This window comes from Megalops cyprinoides, chromosome 8, assembly GCF_013368585.1.
Source record: "Megalops cyprinoides isolate fMegCyp1 chromosome 8, fMegCyp1.pri, whole genome shotgun sequence".
NCBI lineage: Eukaryota > Metazoa > Chordata > Actinopteri > Elopiformes > Megalopidae > Megalops > Megalops cyprinoides.
Window position 1 is genome coordinate 25,754,100 of NC_050590.1, and position 10,126 is coordinate 25,764,225.

Consider the following 10,126-nt stretch of genomic DNA (forward strand, 5'->3'; position numbering starts at 1 on the left):
GACTGAAGACCGAAGATTAGTCACTAAAATGCGGTTTTATACCCGGCCACTAAAAAGGACCAGCATTTATATAGATTCGGCGGTTAGTTGAAGTTTTACAGTAACAAAGACGCCCTGCGTCTTCTCTCCACAAGTTTTTTTTTTCAAACAGTCCAATCATATTGCTGTGTTCACAGGGCCACCAATCAACCAATAACTTCTGCGCATACTCGCACGCAAATATATTTAAATGGCAAGGACAGTGGTGTTGGCGTTTATCGAAAGTTACATGCTCATAGTAGTCAGGTAAGTTTTTATTCGTATTGGTCGTGAAACAAATAGATAGTATTATTTCCACGTCATGGTGCGGCAAAAAGAAAGTTGTGAACCTGTTAAGTGACTGCCTTGTTGCCAGAGTTGCAGACGTTCTCGCTGAACGTTCTTCTTGCTTCATCAATTTACTAGTTGAACGATTGAGATTAAAATCTGGTTGCCAACGAAGTCTAGCGAGTTGTCTGGCAGGTTCTTGCTGGTAAAAGCCTTAATGTGATTAAAGTTATGGTAGCTAGCTAAAGTCAGCTGTCTTACCAATGTAGCTACATAGCAGCACCACATTACTGTTTCTCGGTGGAATCAAAACATGTAGGCCCTATGCTTAAAGCATTCTTTCTCTTAGGTAGCACTAAGTTATTTAAAATGAATCTAGCTAGCGTTGACATTGTCATATCGGAACACAAGATCTTAACAGCTAACTTGGTCAGACTAGCCATTTTAGATAATCAATTCATCACATTATCGTAACATTAACCGATCAGTTGAGGCCTACATCAAACCTGGACCGTGGGATCCAGCTTGTAACTTGTGATGGTTTTATTGCTGCTTAGTTAAAGTTAGCTTTCATCGTTAGCTAATTAGTTAGCAATAGTTACTCTGTTGTGTCACATGGTGACCTTTCCTTAAAATGCTCCGGCATCTGTTACACAATCAACAGATGCCGGAACAATATAACAATATGTGTTCGGCTGTCGATTGTGCTTGGGCTTGCCGGCAAAGCAGGGCATTGGCTTTAAAGCTGCTGTCTCCTTCAAACGGATGCTTGACTGTCCCAGCTAACGACAACAGATGTATTACCAAACGCAAGGTTTACCTGCATGCTAGTAGAACACGCCACTGTAAGCGCAACTTGATTTAGTGCTGTTTTGTGACACTGTATCGGAGACACAGTCGGGGCACGTTGTAGGTAAACATCCTCACGCAATGAACCCTAAGAAACCTAGCAAGATGTAGCCTACCGTACAACTGATTACTTGAGTCACAAAAACTTTGAAGGTTGTAGTATTGTGCATTTTAGCATTGTGTTATCGCATTTGCTTTACATTATACAAGAGAGACTGAATTATTAGCATACAGACCGTTATCATTGTACTGCCATTCTAGATGGAAATGAGTCCCAAAACGGAGTGCTTTTTTGTTTGGCATAAATAAGTACCGTTGTAGATGATGTCATTCAGTATGTGGATGCATATCAAAGTTTAGAGGCCATTATGAAATTGAGCCTAAAATAACTATTCAATAGAAGACTTGATATTTTCTAAAGGTTAAGCATTATTTAAACAGTATTCTATTTCTTGGCAGTACCCGTAGTTAAAAAAACGGAAGTGTGGCTTTAAAGCTTTGTATACTCTGTGTGAATTACTTGAGGTTTAATGAGAAATCTGAAAGTAGAGACTTGCATAAAATGGTATTTAGATCACATATTTCCATTATAAGGTAGTTCAGAGTATATTTGATTCTTTTCCCTTATGATTATTCTGTTTACAATGTTTGTAAAAGTTCATGTAGATTGTGAAGGTGAATTTGATGAAAAACAATATTGTTCCTAATGTGACTTAATTTGATATATATGTATATGTGTGTGTGTGTGTGTGTATATATATATGTATGTATGTATGTATGTATGTATGTATGTATATGTGTGTATATGTATGATAATTATGCAATACAAAATGCACTCCTGTTACCTGTTTATTAAAGTGTTGAATCCAAAAACCAAGATGAGGGATGAACAGTTTCAGTCCTTGAGAGCTGGAGTCCTTCAGGTTTATGGCTGCAGACAATGTTCCTACATCAGTACTCATTAGGGCATGAGTTTCAATGACAACTGAAATGCTGTACCCTTTATTAGTTGCAGGACACATTTTGGAAGGGATTATATTTAATCATTTATTCTGCTCTGGAAATGTATATTAGGGTAAGTGAAGGACATGTCTTGATATGCATTTTATTAGAGTACCTTTTGTTAGCAGAAATAAATTATACCTTTCTATTAACACTTGCTCTGTTATGTTGTATGTTATGTTTGCCATTGTAAGTGGATTCTGGTTTTGATGTCAACTGAATCGGATTTGATTTTTTTGTCATTCTCGAATGTGGCTGGGTTAAAATAATGGACAATGCTCCCTGTTTGGTGTGGAATGCCTGTCTATCTTACTGGTAGGTCTGAGTGCTGGCAGGTCTGACAATGTCATTTATTCCAATGTCTGAACGGATAAGGGTCTGCTGAACAAGTGCCACTAGTTGGTGGAAAGGGGGACAAAATGTGGTATCATCAGATGTGAAACCTAAGCAGAAGCCCATTGAGTTCCAAAGAAAGCTGTTGCTGCTAAGGCGAGGACCAGTAACTGCAACCTGTGATGAATGTGTGAGTTGATCATATGTCTAGCATTCAGTGACTGTGCTGTGCTGCTTTGGTCTATTGAGTTGCTGGCCAAGAAACCTTGCTGGCTGCAGTTGAATATCCAGCTTTGACGTGGTTATCTCTTTGGATCTTATTCAGTATGGGATAGTGTTGTCACGATACTAGAATTTCAAACTCCGATACTCAGGAAAATACTCTACCATTTTCAATACCGCGGGGAAAAAAATCTTTTTTTTTTTTAAATGAAGAACAGAACAATATAAACAATGTCAGTGATAACACTATTCAAATTTCTCTTTGTAGTGTAACAAAAATACAAGAACATTATGTACATTAAAAATACTTTAAGGTTTTGTTATGCACTGGAAAATGAAGGTTGTTTGAGGTAGCATATGTAAAAACTGTAAAATTAATTTAGTTAACAGTAAACAAACTATTAAACATCAACATCTTTGTAAAACGGTTTCAAGTAGTTGGCTTCAAAAAGCCTGAGGCTGAAAAGTGCAAAGAATATTAAAACACACAAATGTTCAGAATACAATGTGCTCCAGTCTACACTCTACACAACGGAGGTGTCACCGTTTAGGTGGCACCCTCATTGGCCTGAATTTGCTTTGCAATTTGCAGATTTTTTTCAACAAACACAAGCATGTCAATGTGCTCCTCTAAGTCTTGCCCCTCTAGGGTTGCGTATGAGCCCTGATGTTCTAAACACGCTCTGAGGCACAGCTGGAGGCAGCTATACACAGGTATTTCTTAGCAAAAAAGGCAAGGTGAGGGAAGGTGTTCTCATTTGTTTTCCACCATATTAGAGGGTCCTGTTCAGCACTCAGCTCAGGCATGGTTTCATACATATGTCAACTCGTTCTTGATCTTGTGCTCTGGATCCTCACCTGTAGCCGTTGCTGGTACATCATGGTGTTTCTTTCTCTCCCCCTGGATGCTTGACAGCAGTCCCTTCAGATCTGTTTTTTTGCTGGCTGGTTTGCACATGGAGATGTTTGCAGACTTGGGACGCTTGCCACATTATCCAGAAGATGTTGCTTCACTTCATTTTTTTAGTGTTGTAAAACTGTCCATGAAGTGGGGGTCAAGAAAGGTTGCTGTATTCAATATCGGCTGCAGGTGTCCATCCTTATATCTGTCTTGAAGATTTTTTGCAGTTAACTCTTTCATCTGTCTCTCTAGGTTGGTGTCACTGTCCTCAGCTGTTAAAGTTGAATAAATCTTCCAGATTAGTGGTAAGACAGAGGAAAGAGTCGTATGTTTTTCTCCACTAAGAGCATCAGTGAATGAGCTTATTGGGCTCAGTACATCTTTTACAGTCTCAAGAACTGTAATGTCAGAATCTTTTGGCATGAGGTGCCACTTCTTTCTGTCATCTGCTAAAACAGCACAGACAGCTTGTTGTTGTTCAAGGTTCAAGTCCCAGCGTGTTGGCTCATCATGAATTAGTCTGTGTTCTGCCAGCTGTATTTCTTTGTTTTTTTCTTTAGTTGTTCTTTAGGCCTTTTCTAATGGCCAATGCAGGTTGTGACCAAAGCAGGGGACCCATGTGAAATCCTGCTCAAATGCTTTCCTATTATTTGCAGCATTGTCTGTGGTGATGCCTGCCATATTGTTTATGTCCAGCTTCCATGTGTCCTGTATAATCTCCTCCAAAGCCTCCCTCATGCCGTCACCTGTATGCTCTGAGTGGAGCCCAACACAGCCCAGACACCAGCTCTGCATGTCCCAGGACTCAGCTATAAATTGCAGGGTTACTGCCATGAATGATGCTGTGGCTCTACTGGTCCAAAGGTCAGTGGTGCATGAGAAGTAAGGTTTGCCCTCAAGCTGCTTCATGATTATTTGTTTTGTTGTGTTGTATAGCTCAGGGTTTTCGGTGTAGATAAAATGATTCTGTGAAGGAAGATCATACTGTTGGATTTTCTTCTAATTTTAAAAGTAAACGAACCGGACCAAAAGCGCGCTCGGAGAAAAAGCTTTATTTGGTGATGGAATCCGGCAGCATGCGTCTGCCTGCGAAGCTTTAACTCAGAGAACTGTTACCGTGATCGGCCTTTTATACTATGAAACAAATGGCAACAAACAATAGGTTTACACTGTTGCAACATCAACCTATGTTCCCAAATGCAAAGCGGGATCCTTTGATGCTGAATGCCCCTTTGTGGTGATGGTTGCCAATTGCCCACTCCTGGTAGTATGCTAGACTTGATGGCTGCTGCCTGCCTTAATCAATTGCTCTTGGCTCCAACTGTAACTTGGCGCCAAGAGGTGTGGAGCTTCCTTTGTAACTATGATAATAAGGCCATCAGGTTAACAGTTCTCTGATTCTGAACCACGTCTGGTCAGAAGTTAGAAGTACTATAATCTTACAATACCTTGGATTCAGCTGGTGAATAAGTTGTTGAAAGCTAGTGTGTTGATGTGAACAACAGTGGGAACCACAAAGCAGCAAAGGTGAACTTGGGATTTGTGGCTGAACGAATGCTCAAAGACCTAAGAGCCAAGAAAAAGGTGTCAGAGAAGCAGGTATTCACCCTTTGCTCAAACACAAAGTCATTCATTTAAGCTGCAGTTGCAAAATTACTTGAAGTCTCCACTCAGGTATGCTCTGGTTCGGGGTGGCTGGACCCTAAACAAGTTGTTCAGAATCCTGATCAGTGCAAATGAAAATTAAAGATATGTCTCGAGCAACTTGTAAGTGCCAGACAACTGAAAGAGGGAAACTGATGAAATCCTCAAGCAGTTCAATTACGTCTCTACATACTGTAGAGCCGATGAGGAGTTCTTGGCTTATGATTTTCAGTTGAGACTGGACAGAAGAGAGGCCCTCTTGAAAGAGGTTGATGAACTAAAGAAAATAAAAAAACAGATTGAGAAGAACATCAGTGGGCTCTTATCCTCTGCTGATGACTTGGCTTCCAAAGCGGAGCAGCGTGGTCAAATGCCATGAGGAAGGCTGCCAAAGAGAAGGAACGAGAGCTGAGTGATGTCCAGAAAAACCTGGATTTGAAGTTAAATGAAATTAAAATTAGATGAGCCAAGATGAGTCTGCCATTTGCAGTTTATATTTTTGTTCTGACAATGTGCTCTTGGTGAAATGTATGCACTTTTGTGAATGTCATTGGATACAACTTGTTTAAATGTTTTTGTGAGTTAAAATAAGATAAAGATAAGTTAAATATGTTAAGGATGGGAAGAGAGAATTCTATATTCATTCATTCATTCATACTTGTTCTGACTGTGCTCTTGGTGAAACTTGTTTGTGTAAAATTAATGCACTTTTTGATTTTCATACGTTCTAAAAACATTTTTGCTAGTAAAACATGATTTACTGTGAATTCTGCATTCATTCAGTCATTCATACTTTGATTAAAATTGACTTTTCTACTAAATCCAAAAGCTACAATCTCAACAAAAAAAGTACGCACGGAAGCATTGTCGAGGTAAAAAAAAATAATGATCAGTTTTGAAAGTCTGGAAAACATCTGGGTGTTTTATTTGGGAAAAGGGCAAGCACCCTGCATGAAGGTGTGGCTGTAAGTGGCCTCCCTCATCCCGTACTTCACTGTCAATGTGAGTTGCATTTCCTCATTGCATGAATTGCCACTTATTCATCCAGCTGTGTCCAAACACCTAACGGTATAGTGCAGCCTTGTATGCCATCATGATATTGGCTATCCTTGGGACCTTTGAATTCAAAGGGAGAATATTTGGCTGTGTTTATTTAGCAATGATTTTAGGTTGATGCCAGTCGTCTTCCTGAGCTGTAAGTCTTTCTTTCATGAATAAACTAATCAAATGGAAATCAAAGTGGTGAGGCACTTGAGAGTGATGAGTTGCACCATCTGTTGGGACACCAGTGCAGTGGCACAGGAATCCCAGTCTGATCTCCTGAGGACACGCCCATGTGCACAGGGGCCATCTGACTCACTTGCCCACCATAGCCATGCCTGTGATGTTGCTCTGGGGATTCCATTGACCATTTCCTTACCTACAGGTTGGGGAGTTGAAGGATGTTGTCCAGAGACATGCCTGCCATTTTTGCCTTGCTGAAATGGTCTACCCTGCCAGGAAAGTGCTCACATTCCTAATCAAGGGAGCTAAGTCCAAGAATTTCCAGCAGCAAGCAGGTCAGTTCATGGTCATCCTACTTAAGCAGTCATCAGAAGTGGCCTTGTCCATATGTATTGAGTTCTGCACTACCCTCACCTGTGTTCAGCAGTGTAAGTGTAACTGCTGTAACTAAATAAGTGTAACTGTGTTTAGGGATAGTAGGCATGGTTTTATTGAATAATAAATAAAATCGATTTATAAAAATTAATGCTCAAGTGAAGGCAACATTGCACATGGGTTTTGAAGTGCGCAATTAGTTTGAGATTTTCCAGATGATAAGGGATTGATACTGTACCAGTAGTTTAGTTTCCCAAGCTGTGTAGTGGTTTGTATGCATTTTTACAAGTTAATTTCAAACATTTGTAACACTGTCTCTTCTCTAAAGTCATTTGCAGGTTCAGGATACTCATGTCACGCACCACCCTTGGACAAGATCTTGACATTCATCGTTGTACCGTTGCATGGGGCATCAGGATCACAACCATCTTCTCCTATACGACTTGTACAATGACAATGCTGATGCACTTGTTGCCATCTAGAACATGATGCATGAAGACCAGGACTGCACTCGCTCAATTTTTTGTAAATAGTTTCCAATACTAAGGGCTCCTTATTTGCATCGTATTGCAGAATTTGTCCATTACCAATGCATTTTTTTGTATTTTAAATTGAAATGTATAATCAATAGTGAAGCTGCAGGAAAGTTTTTATTAAACTGAGATGCTGAAATGTATTTGTGGAAATGAAGTTGCTGTTACTGGTTATGAAGGTGTGCACACGTCTTCCCACTTTTGGAAATCGGTGTTTAAATGCGGCACATCAACATTTTTTGGAATGTTATGTAAGGACCACCTTTGACTGAAGTACATTAACAATTGTGTATATAGAACACAAATAACAATTATGGTAGTTTTTAAGTGGAGCATGCAACATTTTGTATTGAAAGACATTTGAAAATACCTTTGGACATGGAATCCAGGAGTGTGGTTCATAGCAAAAGTGAAGCAGTTTTAATTGAAAGGGGAATCCATCTTGTGTTTTCATAGAACAATTCACTTGATTTTGTTTCATTTGTTCATTGAGTTATAGTTAACTTTTCCCTGTTGAGCTGTGTATATACTGTGTTTTCCATGTGGAATAATATTTGTTCAATGAATCACAATGATACACAAACATCATTAAGCTTTGACCCAAGTAAAATAATTTAAACTTAGGTTCATGTGCAACCATTACACCTTAATTTTAACAGAAAAATGAAAGAGGGATCATTCTGCTTAATGTAATGACGAGTAATAAATAATGTAACAAGTTTTTGCCGACATCATTGCTAATACATTGTCCAGATTACCTACAGATCTGTGAATATGTAATATCTCTGATTAGTTTCAAAACAGAGCCCAATATAGGAGATATAAGCGCAGGTGAGAGTATATTGTAATAGTGCACCAGTTTTTGTAGGTAGTGTTGATCTGTCTTGGTCCAGGTTGGATGTATTTTCTGCAACAAGCACAAATATACAAATATTCCAGTCATATGGATACCTTTATTCTATCTTTAAATTTACCCATCTTTTTAATTTGGAAATGGAGAATGCAATGGACACCTTAAAAAGCAAATGATTTCACACAGCAGTTTTTCCGCAATTTGTCCAGAAGATGGTGCCAGAAGTATCACTCACAGTACCTGCGAATATCTCCCTGCTGTGGAGGAAAAGTTATCACACTTCAGTCCTCTGTTTCATAGTGTTTTTGTTATTTCAGTATTTTTACACGTGCAGGATCACAGAGCATATATTTCTAATCTGACTCAAATCTCATTTTATGTTTCCATGAACAAATAACACTGAAGACTTCATTTCAAATGTTGTTCAAGGGTCACATACTGTCATTAAATGAAACAATGACTCACAACATTGCAGATTATGTGGCACTTCAAAAAATCTTAAGTACAACTTAATGCACAGGCAATCGAGTCAGAGTGAGCAGGAAACGCTGTGCTCATGGACTGCTATTGTAATGGTATGAATATGGCAATGTTGCTCCTGCAACTTTACTGAAGCTTTTGAACAATTCAAGGATTTATCTTCAAGGGGGGTAACACAAGGACATCCCTCAGTCCAAGCCATCATGTCATGCTTCAAGTACAATGTTCAAAGACTCCTTTGCCCTTTTAAGTTTAGCATGGTGACATGATGGGCCAAATTGTGCCTTAATTTGCCACACAAGATCAGTAGTGCATTACTTCAAACAAGGCTTTTACACATTTGGACTGAAATATGTTGCCCCTCAGAAATGTGTTCCTCCTACAACAGCTTTCCATCTAAACAGGATGTAAGGTTTATTATTAAGGCCTTATTACAAATAGAAAGTTGAGTGCTAAATGAATCACAAAAAGGAGAACAAAAAAGGGACTGATGAAAACATCAATGAATTATGTGGGTGTGTGTGTGTGTGTATAAACAAACATGTTTTTAAGTTCCAAAAAGATTTTAATTATGAAAAATTAAGCATTAGGTTAGTTTATATTTTATATTTTACAGAGTTCAAGCAATTACATGTTTCCAACATCTGTTCTTTATTCTTTAATTCGGTTAAAATCTTAATTGTATAGAGTGTAATGTTTAGTAAGTTTTGAGAATTGTGAATTTTCCTTGCAAGCAGGGCCAGCCCAATGCATAAGCGAACTAAGTGCCTGCTTAGGGCCTCCATGGCCACCAGAGGGCCCCCAAGAGTGCTTGAAATGTCCCACAAGAGCGTGAATGTTTTTTTTTGTGTGTGATATACTATGTCAGTGGTAATCATACAAAAATGCAATATTATGTTAATGAGCTGACTAGCTAATACTATTGGTTTAATCAATTCCCTGTAAATTAATCAATTCCCTGTAAAAATGTAAATTCCCGCTGCCTCTGTCAGAGCTGGTGTCACGTTCATGTGCATGCGCACTGTAGTGGACGTTAACTGCATTTTGAGGCAAGCACAGTCAGCCAGACTAAAGTTAGGTTACAGTCCTCTCCTCTGCGTCGATGGAAGAAGCATTGATTTTAATTGTAGTTGATTGTTGTTCTGCACTTTTGCATGTTACAAAATTTTTAAACCATAAGCAATTAAAGTGGTTAACTTGTTTACAGTAAATGCATTGTCTGCTGGTTCATTTTGTTAATTTTCAGTACACCACGTTCAGTATGCCACTTAGTACTGTATCACTTTGAATATTAAAGTGCAAATTAACACCAGACCACTGTTGCGAGTTTGCTACCTTTTAAGATTAAAAGCCATAGAAGGGTAAAAACATGCCAGGCTGACATTGGTATGATGTAAGCAACAC

The 10,126-nt window shown here is 38.9% G+C and overlaps 1 long non-coding RNA gene and 1 other non-coding gene across 5 annotated transcripts; both read left to right on the forward strand.

Moving 5' to 3' along the window:
• The first annotated feature begins 214 nt into the window (after window positions 1–214).
• LOC118782392 lies at window positions 215–7,532 on the forward strand. 4 transcript variants are annotated; one of them, XR_005005137.1, is made up of 5 exons: window positions 217–285; window positions 3,866–3,918; window positions 4,310–4,477; window positions 6,684–6,816; window positions 7,185–7,532. It is a non-coding gene; the product is annotated as an uncharacterized LOC118782392 (long non-coding RNA). The 4 variants fall into 4 exon arrangements; XR_005005136.1 differs by having other exon boundaries at window positions 4,342–4,477; XR_005005134.1 differs by having other exon boundaries at window positions 3,866–4,477.
• On the forward strand, window positions 6,508–6,618 carry LOC118782514. Its single transcript, XR_005005156.1, has one exon. It is a non-coding gene; the product is annotated as a small nucleolar RNA SNORD67 (small nucleolar RNA).
• Window positions 7,533–10,126: the final 2,594 nt, after the last annotated feature.